General features: G+C 44.8%; 1 long non-coding RNA gene across 1 annotated transcript; it reads right to left on the reverse strand.

Annotated features, from left to right (window-relative positions):
• Nucleotides 1-1,170: 1,170 nt before the first annotated feature.
• LOC140494018 (uncharacterized) lies at nt 1,171-23,595 on the reverse strand. Its single transcript, XR_011963830.1, has 3 exons — nt 23,272-23,595; nt 21,557-21,668; nt 1,171-1,617 (listed from the first exon to the last, which is right to left on the reverse strand). It is a non-coding gene; the product is annotated as an uncharacterized lncRNA (long non-coding RNA).
• Nucleotides 23,596-23,940: the final 345 nt, after the last annotated feature.

Raw genomic sequence — 23,940 nt, forward strand, 5'->3', positions numbered from 1 at the left:
TCGGGAAGGCCCAGCAACCGAATATTTTTCCGATGACCTCGATTTTCGAGGTCATCAATATGATCATCTAAGGTCGGATCTCGATGTTCCAGAGCCCAGACCTGACCCATGGATGACTCATCTGTGGTCTGGGAGGCCGAGGCACATTGCCCCGCCCCACCCCTCCCCCGACACGCTGCCCGAGTTTCTCGACCTCTCCGTCATGTTTCTGCATCATGACCGAGATCGACTCCCACCTGAACAGTGTCTCTTCAATGGACTCATCAATCTTCTCTCAGAGTTTAAGAAATTCCGAGATTAGGCTTGCCCTTGCAGGTCACGCCCCGGGGTGGAAGCAGGCGTCTCTGTTGCTAAGGGGTAGTGGGGGGAAAGTCCCTGCCTGGGCTCTGCCCGTTGTGAACTGTGAGAGACTTTACCTCTGGTCATTTTAAAAAGCATCAGACTGCTAAGGTTTGATGTAGAATGGCTAGGGCTGCTGGGCAAAAGCTATTTTAGCAATTTAGCAGGTGAGGTGAGGGTGGGTACTTCAATTTGCCTGAGTCTTGGGCAGAGCTCTGCAGACTGAGACCTACTGGGCCGCCGCCATCTTGGATCTCACTGGCATCCTGTTTAAAAGGGGCATGAGGCAATAGACAGAAAATTAAAAACTGATTAGCCTAACCCCGGTCATGGGTACGTTCCTGGAATCCATTGTGATTGATGAGATTTCTGAATAATTGCCAGTGCCTGGTAAAGTACGACAAAGTCAGTATGGTTTCATCAACGGGAGGTCATGCTAATGAATTTGTTAGAATGCTTTGAGGATGTAACAAGCAGTTTAGACTAAGGAGAGCTAATGGATACTGTGTGTCTGGACTTCAAGAAGGACGTTGACAAGGTGCTTCACAGGAGATGGCTGAGTAAGACAAGGGCCCATGGTGTCAGAGACTAGGTACTAGTGTGTACAGAAGCTTGACTGTCTGGTAGAAGGTAGAGAGTGGGAATAAAAGGATCCTTCAAGGATAGCAGCCAATGACAACTGGTATTTTGCAAGGGAACCATAACTTTTTACTTTGTACATGAAGAATCTAGATGAAGAAACTGAGGGAAATACTGTGTTTGAAATCTTATATTCAGCAAAAGAACTGAGACATCTCTTATAAACAATGATATTTGTTTATTGAACACAATTAATATTAGAACAATAAAACGTACAATACCGTAATGAAAAACACTACAATCTATCTTATTGTTTAACTGAACTTTGGATGATCACATATCACCCCACTAGAAGTTGACCAGATTCCACGTGGTGAAGTCTTCTTGTTCTTCTGATGGTCTTGTAGGTGTCTTGTCTTTCAGTGGTTTTTCTCGAGCTACCACTCGCTAAGCAGTTTTACGTTGATTCTTATCCTCCCAAGTCTTCACGCCTTTTGGGAGGGTGTGAAGAATTTGCCAATGAAATGATCAGGTTCATTTACCCTGATTAATCAGATCCAACCTGGGGTTGTCACACTGATGGCCCAAAGGCGACATTCCATGGTCCCATTCAGGTCCAATTTCAGGTGTGTATTACAGGGTCTGGAGCTGTCAGGTTTGTTTGCAACCATTTGTGGGTAGCTGCAGCCTGTCTGCATTCTGTAGCATGTGGAAGAGCACAGAGACTTTGGTCAAGGCTAGGTTCTTCTTCCCAGCATGTTTTAATCATTGTTCATTTTTGTAACTCCATGGTAAATGTATTATTGTCCATCGTAAGATTATTATTTAAGGTGGCCTTAAATACAGTGATGGAATTTCTTTTGCAATGACTTGAACGGATGGACTTCTGTGGTTCTACAAGACTCTGGTCAGACAAAATTTGGTTTGTTGTGTACCGTTTTGGGCCCCATAACTCAGGAAGGATGTACCACGCCGGAGCATGTTCAGAGTAGCTTCATAAGAATGGTCCTAGTAATTACAAGCTCAACATATGAGGTCTCTGGGTCTATAGGTGCTGCAGTTTATAAGGGTGAAAGGGGATCTAATAGAAGCATACAGAATACTGGTTGCCTGGTCAGAGTAGACATTCGGAAGATGCTTTCACATTGAGGAGAGAAAAGATCAAGGACATAGCCTGAGAGTCAAGAGATAATCTTTAGAATGGAGATAAGGAGGAACGTCTTCCGTCTGAGAGTGGAGAATCTATGGTAGAACGGCAGTTTCCTTCCCTAAAGGACATCAGTGAACCAGGTATGTTTTTCTTGGCAATCGATTCATAACCACCATCAGTCTCTTCATTCCAGATTTGAATTCAACCTCTGCCACTTGCTGTGGCAGGATTTGGACCCAGGTCACCAGAACATTATCTGGGTTCATCACATAAGAATTCAATGGTAATACCACGGGGCCACTGACTTACCCAATCCCCCACTGTGTGACTAACATGTGCAGTATGACATGCACTGGGATGTGCCTTCATGTTATACTTGACTTCCTTATCAAGGTATGGAAGATTTTTCTCCGTTATGCAATTCCTCTTCAATCTATAGTATCTCCCTAATTGTTTGCCAAATTTCTTCAGCTGTCCTGCCTTTGACTGTTCTTTGCTCCCCCCAGACCATACAGCCTTCCTTCCTTAGGTCAGTATAATTATCATTGCCTAACACTAAAACTCTCATGTATGACTCAGTCTTCACTCTTTCAATCTGAACGTGAAACTCCAGCATGTTGTGGTAACTTCTTCCAAGATAAAGCTCATCCACCAATCCTTCCTTGCCAAATAATATCAAATCTAAATTAGATTAGATGCCCTACAGTATGGAAACAGGCCCTTCGGCCCAACAAGTCCATACCGACCATCCAAAGAGTAACCCACTCAGTCCCATTTCCCTCTGAGTAATATACCTAACTCTATGGGCAATTTAGCATGGCCAATTCACCTGACCTGCACATCTTTGGACGGTGAGAGGAAACCCACGCAGACAGCGGGAAAATGTGCAAACTACACGCAGACAGTCCCTCGAGGCTGGAATCGAACCTGGGACCCTGGTGCTGTACTAACCACTGAGCCATCGTGCTGCCCCATTCTCTGGTTGTTTCCATATCGTCCTGCTCTCAGAAATACTCTCTCATACACTCTATATTCAAGGATATCACTGTCCAGTTGATTAATTGAGCCAATTTGCATGTTCAAGCCACCCATAGTTACTGTTGTGCCCTTTTTACAAACCCTCACTCTTTTCCACCTCAGAAGTACTTTGAGGGGACAGTGGCTGAAAATTACTCTTCCCAAGAGGTTTCTTCTCTTGCTTTTTATTTGCACTGAGACGGATTTCAAATATTGTTTTTGCACAAAATACTTTGAAAAGGTCTGAGTTCCCACTCACACGAACAAATGTTTATTTTCTTTTCACTGGCCACATATCACAGTGAATAGCGAGGAATTAATATGGCTAAAAGTGGTCATGAGATATCGTTAGCAAACAGGGTTGAGGAAAATTCCAAAGAGTTCTTTTCGTAGATATGGAGCAAGAGGGTAACTAGAGAAATGTTTGGCACACACAAGGACAAAGGAAGAAAGGATTAAGAGAAATTGGGTGAGATTCTTAGCGAGTACTTTGCATCTGTATTCACCAAGGAGAGGGACATGACGGATGTTGAGGTAAGGGATAGATCCCCGAATACTCTGGATGAAGTCGACATAAAGAGGGAGGAAGTTTTGGATACTCTAAAAGGTATTAAAGTAGACAAGCCTCCAAGTCTGGATGGGTTCAACTACAGGTTACTGAAGGATGTGAGTGTGGAAATAACTGGGGCTTTAACATATATCTTTGCAGGATGATAGACCATGGGTGAGGTCCCGTAGGACTGGAGAATTGCTAATATTGTCCCCTTATTTATAAAGGATAGCGGGATAATCCAGGTAATTGTAGACCAGCGAGCCTGACATCAGAGGTAGGGAAGTTGCTGGAGAAGGTACTGAGGGACTTGAGTAAGGTGTTTTATTAGGTTCCCCATGGTCGGCTGATGGAGACGGTGAAGTCGCATGGTGTCCAGGGAGTTCTATCTAGATGGATAGAGAACTGGCTGGTCAACAGGAGACAGAGAGTAATAGTGAAAGGGGATTTCTCAAAATGGTGACCTATGACCAGTGTTGTGCAACAGCGATGCATGCTGGGACCACTGTTGTTTGTGATATATATCAATGATTTGGAAGAAGGTATCGGCTGCCTGATTAGCAAGTTTGCAGATGACACCAAGATTTTGGAGTAACAGACAGTGAAGGGGACTGTCAGAGAATACAGCAGAATATAGATTGATTGGAGAGATGGGCACAGAAATGGCAGATGGAGTTCAATCTGTGCAAATGTGAGATGATGCATTTTGAAAGATCCAGTTCAAGAGTGAACAACACAGTAAAGGGAAATGTCCTGGGGAAAATTGACTTAGAGCGAGATCTGGGTATTCAGGTCCATTGTTTCCTGAAGATGCCAACATAAGTCAGTAAAGTGGTCAAGGCGGCATATGGCATGCTTTACTTCATTGGATCAGGTGTTGAGTACAAGCGCTGGCAGGTCATGTTACAGTTGCATAGGACTGTGGTTTGGCCGCATTTGGAATACTGCATATAGTTCTGGTCACCACATTAACAAAAGGATGTGGATGTTTTGAATAGGGTACAGAGTAGGTTCACCAGGATTCTGCCTGGGATGGACGGTGCTGGTTATGAAGCAAGATTGAGTAGATTAGGACTATTTTCATGACAAAGTCGAAGGTTGAGGTCAACAAAATCAAGACAGATATACACAGGGTGGATAGCAAGAAGTTTTTCCCCCACATTATGGAACTCAAATACTCGGGGTCATGAGTCCAAAGTGAGAGGAGAAAGGTTTGGGGCAGATATATGTGGGAGGTTTTTTACACAAAGGGCGGTGGCAGCCTTGAATGTGTAGCCAGCGGAGGTGGGTTGGGGCATGAACGAAAGCGTTATCTAAGATGTATTTATACAGAAATATAAATGGGTAGGGAGCAGAGGGATACAGGACCTTAGAAAATAGGTGGCAGGTTTAGACAATAGGAGGATCTGGATCAGCACAGGTTTGGAGGGCCGAAGGATCTGTTCCTGTGTTGGAATGTTCTTTATTCTTTATCATTCATTCTAAAAATAGCAACTTTTCAACTTATTGTATGCTACAATTTAATAATATAAACGATTTATTTATTTGATAATGCATGTCAAATTATTATCATTTCTAAATTACAGTCACAGGGTCAAAGAGATAGACAGCATGGAAACAGACTGTCTGGTCATACTTGTCCATGCCAACCAGATATCCCAACCCAATCTATTCCCACCTGCTTGCACTCAGCCCATATCCCTCGAAACACTTTCTATTCATATACCCATCCAGACACCATCTCAATATTATAATTGTACTAACCAGCACCACTTCCTCTGGCAGTTCATTCCAAGCACGTACAACCCTCTGAGTGAGAAAAAAATGCCCCTTACATCTCTTTTACATTTTTCCCTACCCAACCGAAACCTATGCCCTCTAGTTCTGGACTTCCCTATCCCAGAAGAAAAAGACCTTGTCTATTTACCCTATCCATACCCCTCATAATTTTATAAACCTCTATAAGGTCACCTCTCAGTCTCCAACATTCCAGGGAAAACAGTCCCAGCCTGTTCAACCTCCAGCATAGCTCACACCCTCCAACCTTGGCAACATGAATGTAAATCTTTTCTGAACCCTTTCAAGTTTCACCTGATTAATCAGGTTCTGGGGATTTTTCCATCTTCATGCATTTCAAGACATCCAGCACTTCTTCCTCTGTAATATGGACATTTTTCAAGATATCACCATCTATTTCTCCATATATCTACATCTCCCATGTCCTTCTTCTGAGTAAACACTGATATCAAATAGTCGTTTAGTATCTCTCCCATCACCTGTGACTCCACGTAAAGGCACCTTGCTGATCTTTGAGGGCTCTATTCTCTCCCTGTTTATCCTTTTTATCTCATGTATTTGTAAAATCCTTTTGGATTCTCTTTACCTCTATTTGCCAAAGCTATCTCATGTTCCCCTTTTTGCCTTCCTGATTTCCCTCTTTAGTATACTCCTCCTGCCTTTATACTCTTCTAAGGATTCACTCAAACTATTCTGCCTGTATCTGTCATATCCTTCCTTCTTATTCTTAACCAAACCCTCAATTTCTTTAGTCATTCAGCACTCTCTATACCTACCAGCCTTTCCTTTTACCCTAACAAGAATATACTGTCTCTGGACTCCGGCTATCTAACATCTGAAGACTTCCCATTTTCTAGCCGACTGCTTACTTGGGAATATTTGCCGCCCTCAGCTTTTGAAAGATGTTGCCTAATACCGTCAAAATTGGCCTTTCTCCAATTTAGAACTTCAACTTTTAGATCTAGTCTATCCTTTTCCATCATTATTTTAAAACTAATAGAATTGTTGGCAAATAACTGAAGCTCACACATTTCAGAGGAGAAATTAAATCGATTGATTATATTTAAATGTGTCAGAGTTATAATTCTATTTGATTGTTCAATCATTTGCTCACTCTGAATATTAAATCATGTAGAGGTCAACCATTTTGCAAATGATAGGGTGACAATGTATGCATTTGAATACTGAGATTCAATGTGTAATTGTGATCACCAGCACAGTCAGACAACATGTCCTTTTTCGATACAAATAAAAATGTGATTCCTTACTTTTGTATCATAAAAGATTGTTTGGTGTTTATATTTTAATTCTATCAATATAAAATCAACTTCATTGTTTTCAGAGATGATGCAGTTATTGTTCATTGAATAATTGAAGCTCATACTTTATTATTGCCCAATTCATAAATATGGCAAACTCCTGATCATTGTTCAGGTCAGCAAACCCATCACTTTGCATCATGACCGACATTAAAAGTGGATTCTAAAAGGCCTGAATTCAGGTACAGTGCTACTGGACCTCACAGCTGCATGTAGCGATGACAGAGACCCTGTCCTGGTCCTGAATCTGTGAAGAGAGTTTCCAACCTGTGTCAGGGCAGTCATAGAAACATTCCCTCACAGAGAATCATTTGGAATCCCCATTGAGCAGGAGGAAACTAGCCAACAGTCTATCACTGCTCTCAGTGTAGGCACAAATACTGTCTAAATTAGATACCAATGACTGACCAGGAACCAGGTCTGACAAGTTCATCATCAGTCAGAGCCTGGCCCATGGAGCAGATGTATGGACATGGAGTGTCAGAATCACAACGCACACATTACTTATGGTGATGACATCTGGCATATCACCCAGACTCCCTACATCTGCACCCTGGGCCAGACACTGGGTGAAAACGTTCACATTTGACAGTCTATTGAAGCATTTTGTGTCTTACAGTGAACCCTCTGAAACTACATCCAATAAATGTACCTTCACATTCAACAGTATCAAAACAAAATGAAACATGTCTGTGGATATTCAGATACTAATTCATGGGTCACCCAGCAGAATGTATCTGTAGAAACCAGGAGCAAACAGCAAGCCAAAATCGTTTTAATAACTGAACTTGTGGATTTTGTCTGGTCTTGATAACCACACATATTGTGCTGACACTTAGGTGAATGTAACAATTACATCAAAAATGGAAGTCTTGGTCTAACGTCCCTACCCACCTTCCTGACCTCACACACCTCACTCCCTCACACACTCCATTCCCTCACTCCCTCACCTCCCTCACACATTCACCAACTGACGAAAATCCACAAGCTGAGTGAAATTTGCAACATAGAACAGTACAGCACAGTGCAGGCACTTCATCCCTCAATGTTTTGCCAGCCTTTTATCCCACTCTAAGATCAGACTAACCTATATAACCTTCAATGCACTAACTTTCGTGTGCCTATCCAAGAGTCTTCTTAAATATCCCTAATGGATCTGACTCTACTACTACTGCTGGAGGAAAGCCCTAGCAGCTCAAACTTTCGTTGTAAGATATGCCCTCCAGTCCAGGAAGCACCCTGGTAAGTCTCCTCTGCACACTCTCTGAGGCTTCCACGTGTGGTTGAACCACAGCTTTATAGAGCAAAGAAATAACTTCGCTGCTCATAATCTCTATCTCCCTGATAATGAAAGACAACACACCGTATTCCTTCTGAACAACCCTATCAACTTGGTGGCAACTTTGAGAGATCGATGGACAATGACCCCAAGATCCTTCTGTCACTCCGCACAGCCAAGAATTCTGCCTTCAACCCTGTATGTTTTATGCAAATACAACCTTTTAAAAAAATTGCTTCACATTTTTTAAAGTTGAGCTCTATCTGCCACTTGTCAGCCCAGCTCTGCATCATGTCAATGTCCTGTTGCAAACTACAATAGCCCTCCACACTATCCACAACCCGACCAACCTTCGTGATATTGGCAAACTTACTAACCTACTTGTCCACTTCCTCATCAAAATCATTGATAAAAATCACAAAGAGCACAGGTCCCAGAGCCGATCCCTGTAGAACACCACTGGTCACTAAGCTCCAGGCTGAATACTTTCCAACTGCTTCCATCTTCTGTCTTCTGTGGGCCAGCCACGCCCGTATCCAGACAGCCAAATGTCTCTGCACCCCATGCTTCTGTACCTTCTGAATGAGCCGACAATGGCGAACGCCTTGTTCACCACATCTACTGGTCTCGCTTCATCAATGTGCTTTTTCCATCTTCAAAGATTTCAATAAGGTTTCTGAGGGATGACCTGCTCCTCACAAAGCCATGCTGACTATGTCTAATCAAACCATTGTTTTCTAAGTAATTGTAAATCCGGCCTCTCAGAAACGTCTGCAATACTTTGCCCACACTGATGTAAGACTGACTGTTCAGTCAATCCCACAGTTATCCCTAATCCATTTGCTGAACAAGGGAGTATCATTTGTAACCTTCCAATCATCTGGCTGGCACTGCTCCAGTGGACTGTGAGGACGCAAAGATCATCACCAAAGGCACGCCAATCTCTCACATCACTTCCTGGAGTAATCTAGGGTAACCCCATCTGGCCCAGGGGATTTACCTATCCTTATGTTTGTAATTCATTCAATCAGTGTATACTTCCCCTCAACTTTTCTGCACCCTGTCCAACCAACTGATTGACTGCTTTCCATTTCAGTGCAATACACAGTGCTGCCTCCCTGAGTAAGTACAGTTCACAACATTCTGTGAATCATGGAATGAAAAAATAAAGGAATGCACCAATGCCTTCCTGATGAAGAATTTATGACCGAAAGATCGACTCTCCTACCCCTCGGATGCTGCCTGACGTGCTGTACTTTTCTAGCACCACACATTTTGACTCTGATCTCCATCAACTGCAGTCCTCACTTTCTCCACTACTGAGGGCTGTCCCCTCTGTACACTGAGTGGGGAATTAACCATCAGAAACTCATTGTATGTGGAGCTGACTGCTCAGTTCTGGAAAGTTGCATTTGATGAATATGTTTTTTTTTAAAAAAAAGAAATTACAATTCCGCATATATTCATTTAGTGCCAGAGTTAGAGTTGTGGTTCATGGTTTGAGCAGCTTGATAAGAAACAGGAAATGACTGAAGAACTCCGAGGTACAGGGTATTCCAGGTATTATATTCCAGCTTAGATTAATGCTGGGAGTATTATCAGACAGGCTGACAGATGCGATAAGGGAATGAGTTGACATGTGGAGGTGTGACAGTTTTACCATCACAGAGGCTCTTTTGAGGGAGGTTAGAGCAAACAACTCAATACTCTGTTGTACTGGAACTATAGACAGGACAAGGCAGGGTGTTAAAGAGGAGGTGATGTTGCTTTATTAATTAACAAGTCAGTTACTGCTGAAAGGATGGACAATAGCTTAGAAGGGTCTTCAAATGAGACTTTGTGGGTTGAGGTTTGAATCAAAATGATAACACACACACTGCTTTTTTCAGCACATTTTAGCTTACATGTGGAACCAGTTCCTTAGGTCCAACAGGTCCACACAGACCCTCTGAAGAGCAATATTAAGACTGACAAGTTGCCAGGCCCGAATCAAATTTGTCCTCCGCTGCTTTGGAAACGAGAAATACAATTGCTTTGGAAACAAGAAATGCAATTGCTTCGCCACTTGCGAAGTTCTTTGCATCCTCGATCTCCACTGGAGTCGTACCTGAGGACTGGAGGGAGGCAAATGTAATTCCTCTCTTCAAGAAAGGAAATAGGGAAATCCCCGACAATTACAGACCAGTAAGCCTCACGACTGTTGTCTGCATGGTGTTAGAAAGGATTCTGAGGGATAGGATTTCTGACCATCGGGAAAAGCATGGCTTGATTAAATGCAGTCAACACGGCTTTGTGAGGGGCAGGTGATGATGAGGATCGAGCAGTGGATGTGGTGTGTATGGACTTCAGCAACGCATTTGATAAGGTTCCACATGGTCGGCTCATTCAGAAGGTCAGGAGGAATGGGACACCGGGGAACTTAGCTGTCTGGGTACAGAATTGGCTGGCCTACAGAAGACAACGAGTGGTTGTAGAAAGAAAATATTCTGCTTGAACGTCCGTGACGAGTGGTGTTCCACAGGGCTCTGTCCTTGGGCCTCTACTGTTTGCAATTTTTCCTAATGACTTGGGTGAGGGGATTGAAGGATGGGTCAGCAAGTTTGCAGATGACACAAAGGTTGGAGGTGTCGTTGACAGTACAGAGGGCTGTTGTAGGCTGCAGCATGACATTGACAGGATGCAGAGATGGGCTGAGAGGTGGAAGATGGAGTTCAACCTGGATAACTGCAAAGTGATGCACTTTGGAAGTTCGAATTTGAAAGTTGAGTACAGGATTAAGGATAGGATTCTTGGCAGTGTGGAGGAACAGAAAGATCTTGGTGTGCAGGTACATAGATCCCTTAAAATGGCCACCCAAGTGGACAGGGTTGTTCAGAAAGCACATGGTATTTTGGCTTTCATTAACAGGGGGATTGAGTTTCAGAGTTGTGAGATCTTGTTGCAGCTCTATAAAACATTGGTGAGATCGCACTTGGAATACTGCATCCATTTCTGGTCGTGCTATTATAGGAAAAATGTGGATTCTTTGGAGACGGTTCAGAGGAGGTTTACCAGGATGCTGCCTGGACTGGAGGGCTTATCTTATGAAGAGAGGTTGACTGAGATCGGACTTTTTTCATTGGAGAAAGGGAGGAGAGGGGACCTAATTGAGGTATACAAGATAATGAGAGGCAGAGATAGAGTCGAAAGCCAGAGACTATTTCCCAGGACAGAAATGGCTAACACGAGGGGTCATAGTTTTAAGCCGGTTGGAGGAAAGTACAGAGGGGATGTCAGAGGCGGGATATTTACACAGAGATTTGTGAGAGCATGGAATACGTTGCCAGCAGCAGTTGTGGAAGCAAGGTCATTGGGGACATTTTAGAGACTGCTGGACATGCATATGGTCACAGAAATTTGAGGGTGCAGACACAAGGATCAGTGGTCGGCACCACATCATGGGCTGAAGGGCCTGTTCTTTGCTGTACTGTTCTATGTTCTATGCTCTATTTCAAAGTCCTTGCACTTAATAATAAATTGCTCTTGGGTGTGGAACTGAGACCCATCATTTCAATGCTCCATACTGTGAGTTGTGCACTGTTTTCATCATATTGTTATAAAAATGAACTGAATAAAGTGGGGATTTTGTGTTTATTGGACAATTTAAAAGTTCGTATTACGAAAGGATGTCGGACCTTCAGTAATAAGACTTTACTGTTAATGGTTAGAACAATGTTGCAAACATTTACACAGAGATTTCCAGATCAAGTCACACACAAGTACGTTGGGCTGTAAAGCTGCCGGCCATCAATGGCGCTGCACAAATCTGTTTGGATACTGACATTGTAGAGATAACATACACTGGATATGGTTTATGAGGGATTCAATGTAAGATGCCATGTGCTGCAGGAGTCCATCACCTTTATAACACTTTCATTCAGGATTGCGTCCAAGGTACAGAACTACAGAGTTTAGGTCCCACACTGGAAGGGATATACTTCCAAGACATGGCTGTTTACAGGTCATTGTTATAGATGTTGAACTGCATTTTGACCAGTGCCATGTGCTAGTCCATTGACCAGTCTGCCCCACACACATCTCCCTGTTGTTCAGGTATGTCTCTAACCAGTCTATTGTGAGGGATTGTGTCAGTAACTGTCCAGCTCCAGTTAGGAAGCTCTCTGAACAGATCTTGGAGATGGCCAGTGTTTTGGACGTCATGGAGAGGCCCAGTAACACTGTGTCTGAGTTCAGGCTTTTTCTCAATGTCATTTCCAACAGCTTTGCTGCCTGTAAGATGGTGTGTTCACTGAACTGAACATGAATTGGCTGTTTACTACATTCACTGAACTGTAATAGTTAGGTTTGCGCTCTGGTAAATCAATTATTGTTCATTTCAATTGCTTTCAACTGAAAAACAATGATGTTTGTTTAAAAATGTAAGAAATAAATTGAAATTAACTCTTCAATTATACAGAATGTAAAATTGACTTGTTGTATATTTCCCACAGACTAATCAAGCAACAATCAGATATTGTCTGTAAAGCAGGATTCTGTGAACAGGACTATGTCCCAGGCATCACTATTCTCTCTGGTAGGTTCTGTACCACTGAAAGGTACAGGCAGGCAGAAGAGGGCAGCTCCATGGCACATAGTCAATATAGAGTGGCATGGTGGCTCAGTGGTTAGCACTGCTGCCTCACAGCACCAGGGACCCAGGTTTGATTCCAGCCTTGGGCAACTACCTGTGTGGAGTTTGTACATTCTCCCAGTGTCTGCGTGGGTTTCCTCCCACAGTCCCAAGAAATGCAGCTCAGGTGAATTGGCCATGGTAGTGGGTTACTCTTCGGAGGGTGGGCGTGGACTGGTTGGGCAGAAGGGTCTGTTCCCACACTGTACGGAATCTAATATAATCATAGTGCTCAGCATTGATGCTGGACACTGTGGTGGCTTGACTGCTCTGCGGCAGGTTATGGGGAACCAATAAAAGGGAAACCTATAATTGACCACATCATCACTGATCTGCCTGCTGCAGATCACCCCTACATTTCATATATCGGTAACAATGTTCACTGCACAGTCCTTATGGGGAGCAAGGGCTAACCTCACATTTTGCAGACCCTTCACACCATGTTATGTACTGAATTGTACAGACTTTAAACAGGTTAGGGAAACAATCACGATCATCCATGAGGTACAATGGCCCATCAGCAGCAGCAGAATCATATTTTGTATAACTCATACAGTCGGCAGCTTCCTGGACCGACATACCTCCCACTGTACAGTAACCGTCACAGCCCGACATACCTCCCACTGTACAGTAACCATCACACCCCGACATACCTCCCACTGTACAATAACCATCACAGCCCGACATACCTCCCACTGTACAGTAACCATCACAGCCCGACATACCTCCCACTGTACAGTAACCATCACACCCCGACATACCTCCCACTGTACAGTAACCATCACACCCCGACATACCTCCCACTGTACAGAAACCATCACACCCCGACATACCTCCCACTGTACAGTAACCATCACACCCCGACATACCTCCCACTGTACAGTAGCCATCACGGTCCGACATACCACCCACTGTAGAGTAACCATCACACCCCGACATACCTCCCACTGTACAGTAACCATCACACCCCGACATACCTCCCACTGTACAGTAACCACCACAGCCCGACATACCTCCCACTGTACAGTAACCACCATGGCCGGACATAGCTTCCACTGTACAGTAACCATCACACCCCGACATACCTTCCACTGTACAGTAACCATCACACCCCGACATACCTCCCACTGTACAGTAACCATCACACCCCGACATACCTCCCACAGTACAGTAACCACCATGGCCCGACATAGCTTCCACTGTATAGTAACCATCACACCCCGACATACCTCCCACTGTACAGTAACCACCACAGCCGGACATGCCTCCCACTGTACAGTAACCACCACACCCCGACATACCTCCCACTGTACAGTAACCACCATGGCCGCACATAGCTTCCACTTTATAGTAACCATCACACCCCGACATACCTCCCACTGTACAGTAACCATCACGGCCTGACATACCTCCCACTGTACAGTAACCACCATGGCCGGACATAGCTTCCACTGTATAGTAACCATCACACCCCGACATACCTCCCACTGTCCAGTAACTGTCACAGCCCCCACTATATGTTAACCATCAAGAACGGCACGATGGCTCAGTGCTTAGCACTGCTGCCTCACAGCACCAAGGTCCTAGGTTCAATTCCGGCCTTGGGTGACTGTGTGGAGTTTGCATATTCCCCCCGTGTCTGCGTGGTTTCCTCCCACAGTCCAAAGATGTACAGGTCAGGTGAATTGGCAATTCTAAACTGCCCATAGTGTTTTGTGCTTTAGTCAGAGGGAAATCGGTCTGGGTGGGTTACTCTTCGGAGGGTTGGTATGGACTAGTTGGGCCAAAGGCCCTGTTTCCATACTGTAAGGAATGTAAGGCCCTGTTTCCACACTGTAAGGAATCGAATCTACTCTCCAAGGTTCAAGTCAGGAACATGATGGAATAATCACTTGTCTGAATGAGTACAGCTCCAACAGTACTCTAATCTGGATTTACTAGCAACCGGCAACACAGTTGTGTGGGGAGGATCGTGTCTCACAAACATGACTGAATATTTTGAGGAAGTGACAAAATTGATTGATGAGGGAATGGGGCTGGATGTTGGCCGTTTGGATGTTAGCAAGGCCTTTAATATGCTTCTTTATGGCAGGCTCATACAGAAGGTGAAGTGAAAGGGGATCAGTTGGTAAGATGGATAGAGAACTGCTTGGTCTGAGAAGACAGAGTACTGGTGGGTCAGTGCTTTTGTGATCTGTAAATAGATTGGCGGAGGTGCATATTGTGAGGATGATTGCCAGAGAATACAGCGGGATATAGGTCAGCTGCAGACTTGGACAGAGAAAACATAGATGTAACTTTATCTGGACAGTTGTGACGTGATGCGTTTTAGAAGGTCGAATGCAGGAGAGAAGTATAAATTGTATGGAAAAACTACTGATTGCATCAACATCCGAAGGAATCTAGGTTCCTTGAAAGGGGTAACACGGGTGGATAGGGTGATCAAGAAAACTGATGGCAAACTTGCAGACATGCATCAGAGCATGCAGTATGAAAACTAACAGGTCATATTGCAGCTGTAGAGAAACTTATTTCGAGGTACATTTAGAATATTGTGTACAGTACTCTTTGCCACACAATGTTGAAGTGTTGGAGAGGGTATGGAAAAATTTTACCAGCATGTTGTCTGGTTTGGAGGGTATTAGTCAGAAGGAGAAATTGAACATATAGGGTTTGTGTGCACCTGGGCATCATTGGATATGGGGCTACCTGACAGATATTTACAGAATTATCAGAGGCATAGATAGAAGGACAGTTAGAGGCTTTTTCCCCCCAGAGTAGAAGTATCAATTACTCAGGACTGTAGGTTTTAGGTAAAAGAGAGAAAGTTCAGGAGATGTGATAGGTAAGTTTCGTTTGCTGTTACAGACAGAATGTAAAGTGCCTGGAATGAAATGATAGAGGGGAAGAAGCCAATATAGCAAGGTTTAAGAGGGACCTTGGCACAAGTATAAGCAAGTAGGGAATAGAATGACATAGAGGTTGTTGGAGCAAAAACTTTTGTTTTAACTTTAGAACGGCATCATGCGTCAGTGCGGGCTTGCTGGGCTGAAAGGCCTGTTCCTGTACTGGACTGTTGTTAATGTCAAGATTTGAGCACGGGAGAGGCGAGATCCTCACTGAATGATTACTGATGATCAACAACCACATTATTATAGATCCACCCCCTCATCAACTTGCAGCTTCATATCCTCCCCCACTGTGGGGAAACTCAATATGGAGAATTTGACACGAAAGTCAGACCTGTTACCTGGTGACTCCATCTCGGCGCTTGCTCCTGCAGACTTCTATCCTGAACAGCATCATCTCGGGGGACACTGCACAGAGAGGAGCTGCATGTACACACCCACCAATGATGGCATCTGACACATGCCAGCCTCACCATGCATTCCCAGCACATCCCGGACCCACTGACAGTACGCTTCAGTACTTCAATGCTGCAGCTCAGGGTATACTGACAACTCTCATTGCAATGCTGCTACAAGGACGCTGTGCTCAGGAAACACACTCACAGCTCATGGCTTGTCCCTCTGGGCTGCTCACTCCGTGTTTGTACACACTCACTTTGAACTGACTTGAATGCTCACAGAATTATTGCCTTGCCTTACCCTGCCTTTAGCAGCGTTTCCCCTCAGCTAGAGCTACCTGTTTCACCCGTCTGCTGTATTGTCTTGGTGTTTAGCAGGAACACAAACTCAGGAAGCTTGATATCATTGTCCACAGTCAGTCACGGTGCCCAGCACAGTGAGTCAGGGGGAGTCTCAGATCCCAGTCCGGGAGCTCGGACACGGTCAGTCACGGTGCCCAGCACAGTGAGTCAGGGGGAGTCTCAGATCCCAGTCAGCGAGCTTGGACACAGTCAGTCACGGTGCCCAGCACAGGGAGTCAGGGGGAGTCTCAGAATCCAGTCTGCGAGCTTGGACACGGTCAGTCACGGTGCCCAGCACAGTGAGTCAGGGGGAGTCTCAGATCCCAGTCCGGGAGCTTGGATACGGTCAGTCACGGTGCCCAGCAGAGTGAGTCAGGGGGAGTCTCAGAATCCAGTCTGGGAGCTTGGACACGGTCAGTCAGCCTCTCGTGGTTGTTAGGGTCAGGATCCTTCCCCTGTTAGGGGGTGAGGAGATGAATATTAGGCTGCCCCATATCCCTCTTCGTTCTTTGTGCCCTAGTGCGGGATGGTTCCTTCTGGAATGTGAGAATTACCAAGGAGGATTAGGGAAATGGAAGTGGTTGGTACAGCTGTTAGTGCTGGGACAGTTGGGGGGAAGGTGTCGAGGTGTTCTGAGTGAGTGAGTGGGCAGCACAGACACCAGGCAGAGTTGGGCAGAGGGGCAGAGAAGAGATTACAGAGAGACTGAGAGAAGGTGCTGCATTCACTGACAGTGGGAGAAAATGAGCCTTGGTGGGAGGTGGGTGCAGTAACAGAGAGAGTGAGAGTGAAGTCACAAAGTGCAGATGGTGGCACTTACCCTGGTGCACGGGAGAAGGTCACTGACCTCCTTCCTATACTGATAGATATTCACCCAGAAGGCTGGCACCTCACTGACCCAGGGATCAGCCTCTGACCAAGTTGGCAGGGTCTAGTGTCATAGCTTCCCCTGCAATCCCTGGAGGAAGATAATGTCCCTCTCATGAACCATGTCATACACCAGGACCAGGGCCTTGCCCACAAAGTGGAGCCCCAGTTTAATCCCTTCTGCCATGTCCAGGCCAATTTCGACTTCACAATCCAAGAGTAAAATGACTTTTTAAAGATGGCTCCTGGAAACAGGGAGGCTGGTAAATTCTTGGGTATCCAGGCAGAGGGCAATTCTTATGAAGAAGGGGAAAAATCATCACGTTAGTGTCAGATGAGAGGAAGACCACGCAGGCAGGTAGGGTATAAGGCAGATTGGGGATGGTATCATGAGAAAATGCAATTCACCTTGTGGAGAGAAACACTCCATGAAACCCGATTAAAATGAGACTTGACCAAATCATAAGATGGGTTTGGCCTCTGTCTGTCTGAATCAAAATAGGGATGAAATATTGGGAGAAACAAACTTGGAAAGGAGAATTATACAGGAGATTCAATTCCTTAAAAAGGGGTAATACAATGTTCCAGACTGTTAAAAGGTGCCGGGGAAAATTCCCTGCCTTATACTTACCTACATTATCAAATCCTCCCTGGATGCAGGGATGGTGCCGGAGGCCTGGAGAACAGCTAATACCGCAACTTTGTTTAATGTGGAGCAAGTGACTGACTGAATAGGTCGAGGTTAGAATTCTGCGACAGTGGATAAACTGTCACTGAGGAAATCCCAGGGACTCCAGGAGAGTCGGTCTTGATTTTTTCAAGGAAGATCGTGTGTAATTAATCTGACTGTGTCGGTTTGAGGCAGTAACTTGGAACTGCATGTGACTTACTTGGATTTGACAAGAGATCCCATGGCAGATTGTTTAAAAACAGAAACTGTGGGGTCCAGGTGAATGGAGCAAACAACCCAGAGAAGTGCAAGGCAAGGCATTTGGGGACATCAACAATAGAGAGGAATACACAATAAATGAGAGTATGGTCAGTGTGGGCAGATAAATGAAGGTAGCTGGACAGATAAATAATCTTTTTAATGCAGCAATTGGCATGATTTTCTCTGTCAGCCAAAATACAGAATTTCAGAGCAGGAAGCTTAGGCAGGAACTGTATAAATAATGAGTTCAGTCACAGCTTGGGGACTGTATACAGTTCTGGTCACCCGATCACATGGAAGGATGGAATTGGACTGGAGAGGGTACAGAGGAGATCCGTTACCCTGTGACAGTGGAAGTGCAGTTATGGGGAAAGATAGGGGAATGGAGGATACTGAGAGGAGATTTGATTGGGGTGCACATATTGTCAGGAGCCTGTGTAGAAAGGGAGAGAACATTTTGCTCTTGTAGAATTGCATTACAAACGGTGAATATTAAACGTAATTAATTGAAATATTAGCGAAGTACTGAGGAAGGTTGTTATTTCACCCAGAGTATGGTTGAGATCTGGGAGTCACGCATGGAAGTGGAGTCGAGGTAGAAACTGTCAAACCATTTTAAAAAGGTGCCGGGAGCTGAACTGGAAGGCCTATCGTCTCTGGGGAGAGAGAACTAGGGCTTCAAAAATAACATGACATCTTGTCCAATGTAGACAGTTTGCAGAGTGATTTCCTCTATACTGTACTATTTTATGAAGTTTTCAAGATTTACCAATATCTGACAGGATCAATACGCAGGAATGAGGGGAGAAAACAGGGAGGAGCAGTGTGTGAATTGATTATCATCACAATAATACTGATCCCAATCTTTATACACAGTGTACTTCACTGAGTTAGCCTTTTTATCCTTCCTGTGTTAATGGTAAACCCCTTTGATATATCCAGTTCTCGGTCATTGTCACACTGGAGCCACATCTCCATTATGACAGCTCCATCTGACCTGGTTCATGTTATTTAAATCTACCATTTCATTGGCCTTGTTCAAACGTTAGGAAGGAATTCAGGGATGGCAGCAAGTGCAAAGTCCAGGATTGCTGTAGGGTCCATAGGTGGTTAGAGAGATAGGAAGTTGTGTGAAAGTTATGGGATATTGCAGGGATATGGGTTGTTCTAGAGGCTGAAGAAGATTACAAAGACAAGAATAGTTTTAGGTTTTGTTTGAAGTGAAAATGAAGCTGGAGCAGCCAGATCAATATTCTGGCTACGAGAGCCTTGTAGAGAGAAACCCTCCCCGACACCTGATGAAAATGTTACCGGGACAATTTATCACATGGTTTATTTATCTTTACCTCTCAGCTCCAGATATAAAAAAAATTCTGTCCACTGTGCCTACATACTACCAGTCTCTGAAACATCCTACATGTTCCATGACCCTTCCCACTTCTGTAAACCCACTAGTTTCTACAAACATTCCTATTTGTGTAAAGGTCTCCATGCCTTATGAAGCTCCCTGTTTCGAATACCCCTTCCTCCTTATGAAGAACGTCACACACAAACGGCAGACCGAGTCTTTGGAACCAGTTAGTGATTAGGAAGAGACATTTTGGGTGGAGAACATTGAGACGGAGAGTTTGTAGAAAACAGGAAAAAAAGCTTGTATTGGTCCTGCAGGAGATTGATAACAGGAGGATCGACTGAAAGGTACAGGACTGTCCTTGGGGAACTTTACAGAGACAGCATTGGTGAAACTGGAGGAGGTTTCAGAGACTAGGGGATTTGTAGGTGTTAATTAACCTTAGAGATACGTAGAGTGTTTTTACAGTGATTGGAACGAGGTCAGTCAGTTAAATCTCATTAATACGTGTTACCTGATTGGGACTGTTAACTGGCTCTAATCAGGGAATCCTGGCTCATAAATAAACAGAAGCTTCAGGGGCTCTGTTAACTATAAGAGCCGGCTCTGAGCTAGCTTGGGTCAGTGCCATGGATCATGCATGAAGACATAAAAGGTGATTTGGTAACAGGATACCAGCCTCTGTGGAGTTATTTCAGTTTTAACATCTGGTAGATATTACAGAGAGGGGGAGGGCTGGGAGAATTTCCACAGATAAGGACAGGTTTAGAATCTGGAGGTTGCAGAGACAGTGAGCTGTGTCGGGGCAGAAGGTGGTTACAGAATCAGGAGCATGGTTGGGACTAGAGGATATTACACAGCTGGTTAGGCATTGGATTAGGGTACACAACAGGGAAAATTGTAGGAACTGGAGCAAAGAAAATAGATTGGCAGTGTTGTCAGTGATGGAGAACGTTGGAGATATAATGAACACTGTAGTGGCTGGAGTCTATTGAGATATTGCAATCTGTCAGGGCAGGAGGAGGTTAGTAAGGCTGATTGTTGTGTGGATTGGAGGAGATTGCAAAGATTAGGTTTCTATGGATCAGATAGTTGCAGAGAAGGGGAGAGCTGTAAAGACTTGAGAAATATTTTATAGAGAGGAAAGGTTATTGGGGCTGGAGGAGATTCCAGAGAAAGGAGGTTTGTATGGCCTGTATGAGTTACAGAGATAAGGACGGCGACATTGGCTGATGGAGATTTAGAATGTATCATACAGGATCGACGAGGTTATAAAGACGGGATATTTATGGATTTGGAGGACTCTCAAGACATCACACGGAATGACACAGACGCCTTTTGGCACAGAAGGGTATCATTTGGTCGATCATGACTACACCAGCTCTTCAACTGAACTCTTTGCTGAGTAATGATCTCCTCCTTCATTCACATCCTCACATTTGTTTTGTATCAAATATCATCTAATCGCCTCCTGAATGTTTCAGTCAAACATGCATCTACAACGCATCTAAGTGCATCTTAACTACTTGCGAAGATCTTTTTCCAGGTATAAATCCTCTTTCTAATTTTGACGCAGCCTTACTCCATCTTTTGATACGTTCGTTATGAGGGGCCCGCAGGAGGATTCCGGGACAGCTCTATGGTGGCTCTCAGTTTTCCCATAATTCCCCTCTGCTCTACCATCTCCCCTCTGAACCTCCAGCATTCCTCGTGGCTCTTAATTCGATTCTCCATCTGACACAAATTCTATTGTTTATCACACGAAGCAGCATTGGGGTTGTTTATCCTGCTGTTCCTATTTGAGGGACCATTCCTCAACTGGACCCAAGCCATCTTGTCTTTGCAGGGAGCCCATGGTTCAGTTTGTCATTTTCTGACCAAATTGGTGTTCCAGTCAAACCTTCCCAGCTTCATTCTTGCCCCATTGAAGGCTGCTCTCAGTCCACTAATGTTTCTCACTCTCAGTTACTTATATCATTCTCTACCATCATCCTGAACTTTACAATAAAATGATTGCTGTTCCCCAAAATCTTCCCCTACTGACACTGGATCTACTTGCCCCATCTTTTTCCAAGGACCAGGTCCAACAGTACATGTTGTCTTGGGCTGGACACATACTCCGGCAGTAAGCTCTCCTCCATGTAATCTAGGAATACTCGAACCTCGTGACCCTGCAACACCAATAACACAGTTAATATCAGTTAATATTTATTCCCTCCGTCATTTTCTTTTGGTTTCTGCCGACAGACTGTACCTCACAGTGTAATTGTATATTTTTTTGTTCTGTAGCTCCAGCCAAATTAATTGTTTCCTTGGATGGATCATCTTTGTCTTGGACTCCTAAACTAATGCTAATTTAAACCAGTACTTTTCCCTTCATCCTTTCCCTTCACTTCTATCATTTTGGAATTCTTTATCCCCAGCAATATTTGACACCCAGTCCTGCCATTCCTTGAGCCAGATTTAGACACACCAATCTGCACCTGTAACTCTACACACTCCGAGTATTAATGTCTATGCAGAGAACCTCAGATTAAGGCTTTCTTTCTTGCTCCATCTTCCACTGATAAACTTGTTGTTGTAAGTTAGTACCAAATGTATCTCCCAGTATTTTGAGAATCCTGGTAGTCTCCTCTAATATTCCTTTTTGGATCCTAAGCACAGGCTAAGTTATTTTCAATCCCTCCCAAAAAACCCCGTAAGAAATTCAGTCCCGGTTCTGTCACGTTAGCCCATCCACCTTGCACAATTGCTGCCTTCCTCAGAACCAGTCCCAGTGTCGCAGGAATCTGAAGCCCTTCCTGCTGCACCATCGTTCCAGTCACACTCTCATCTACCTAAAACTCAGAGTTCTGTTCTCACTTTGACACGGCACTGGCAGTAACCAAGGGATTGCTACATTTGAGGTCCTGCTTGCTAACTATCCACCTAGCTCCCTAAATTCTGATTCCCAGACCACTTCACCCTTCCTACCCAGATCATTCCTATCAGCATGGACGTGACCTTGGACTGCTCACTGTACCCCAGACGAATGTCCTGCAGACACAGTGACATTCTTAACCCCACTATCCTGAAATTACAGAAACACTGACATCTTCTTCAATTTCCGGAATCTCCTGTTCCTATTGTTCCTTCTTCCTTCTACCTCCGATCCTGTACAGTCAGGCTGCTTGTGGGGCCACAGACATGGCTCTGACTGCCCTCCCTTGAGCAGCCTACACCTTAATCAGCTTCCAAACTGGGAAACTGAATTGGGAGGGAGATATCACGGTATTCCTGGATTCCCTGACTGTTTCTCTTCGATTGCCTAGTCCCCCATTCCCTTCCTTATTCCAGGCTGTCATGTCTGCAGGGTGATCTGCTCTCTGTGTGCGCTATCCCCATAACTCTCAGCATCACAGAGTCTCGAGCACTGTCTGATCTCCGAGACCCCGTGTTCATCTAGGACACGAGCAGGGGCTATGAATTCCCAATGTAACAGAACATAATTTCCATCTGACAAATATGTCTTGCCATGTCGTAAAATGCAACAGTCTAGAATAACTTAAATAATTACTTAGAATGAAGTTAACATCCGGGAAATAACAATATGGTTAAGTCCCTTATTCCACTGTGGCTTACTGAGGGTAATTGACTATATTGGCACAGAATTTCACAGTGTCTCTTAATTCTGAGTTCGAACCTTACTTCAGAATTGGAAAATTAACTTTGCAGACTTACAGCAATTAACTGATAGTCGTTAATAACGGTGTATTTATCAGCCAATGAACTTACAGCCTTTTCTGTGATGGCTCTTGCACTTCTTCCAAACTCAGTGCAGGCAGGTCCCAGTAGCAGAAAGTTGTCTCTGTGACTCCCAGATACGTGTAATCCTCCAGCTTCCACTCCACTCTGCTCCCTCACAGGGTCACCGTCTCTGTGACTCCCAGGGATGTGTAATCCTCCAGCTCCCACTCCACTCTGCCCCCTCACAGGGTCACTGTCTCTGTGACTCCCAGGGACGTGTAATCCTCCAGCTCCCACTGCGCTCTGCTCCCTCACTGGGTCACCGTCTCTGTGACTCCCAGGGATGTGTAATCCTCCAGCTCCCACTCCATCCTGCTCCCTCACAGGGTCACCGTCTTGTGACTCCCAGGGATGTGTAAACCTCGAGCTCCCACTCCACCCTGCTCCCTCACAGGGTCACTGTCTCTGTGACTCCCAGGGATGTGTATTCCTCCAGCTCCCACTCCACCCTGCTCCCTCACAGGGTCACTGTCTCGGTGACTCCCAGGGATGTGTATTCCTCCAGCTCCCACTCCACTCTGCTGCCTCACAGGGTCACCGTCTCTGTGACTCCCAGGTCCGTGTAATCCTCCAGCTCCCACTCCACTCTGCTCCCTCACAGGGTCACTGTCTCTGTGACTTCCAGGGACGTGTAATCCTCCAGCTCCCACTCCACCC

This window comes from Chiloscyllium punctatum, chromosome 23 (assembly GCF_047496795.1).
Source record: "Chiloscyllium punctatum isolate Juve2018m chromosome 23, sChiPun1.3, whole genome shotgun sequence".
NCBI lineage: Eukaryota > Metazoa > Chordata > Chondrichthyes > Orectolobiformes > Hemiscylliidae > Chiloscyllium > Chiloscyllium punctatum.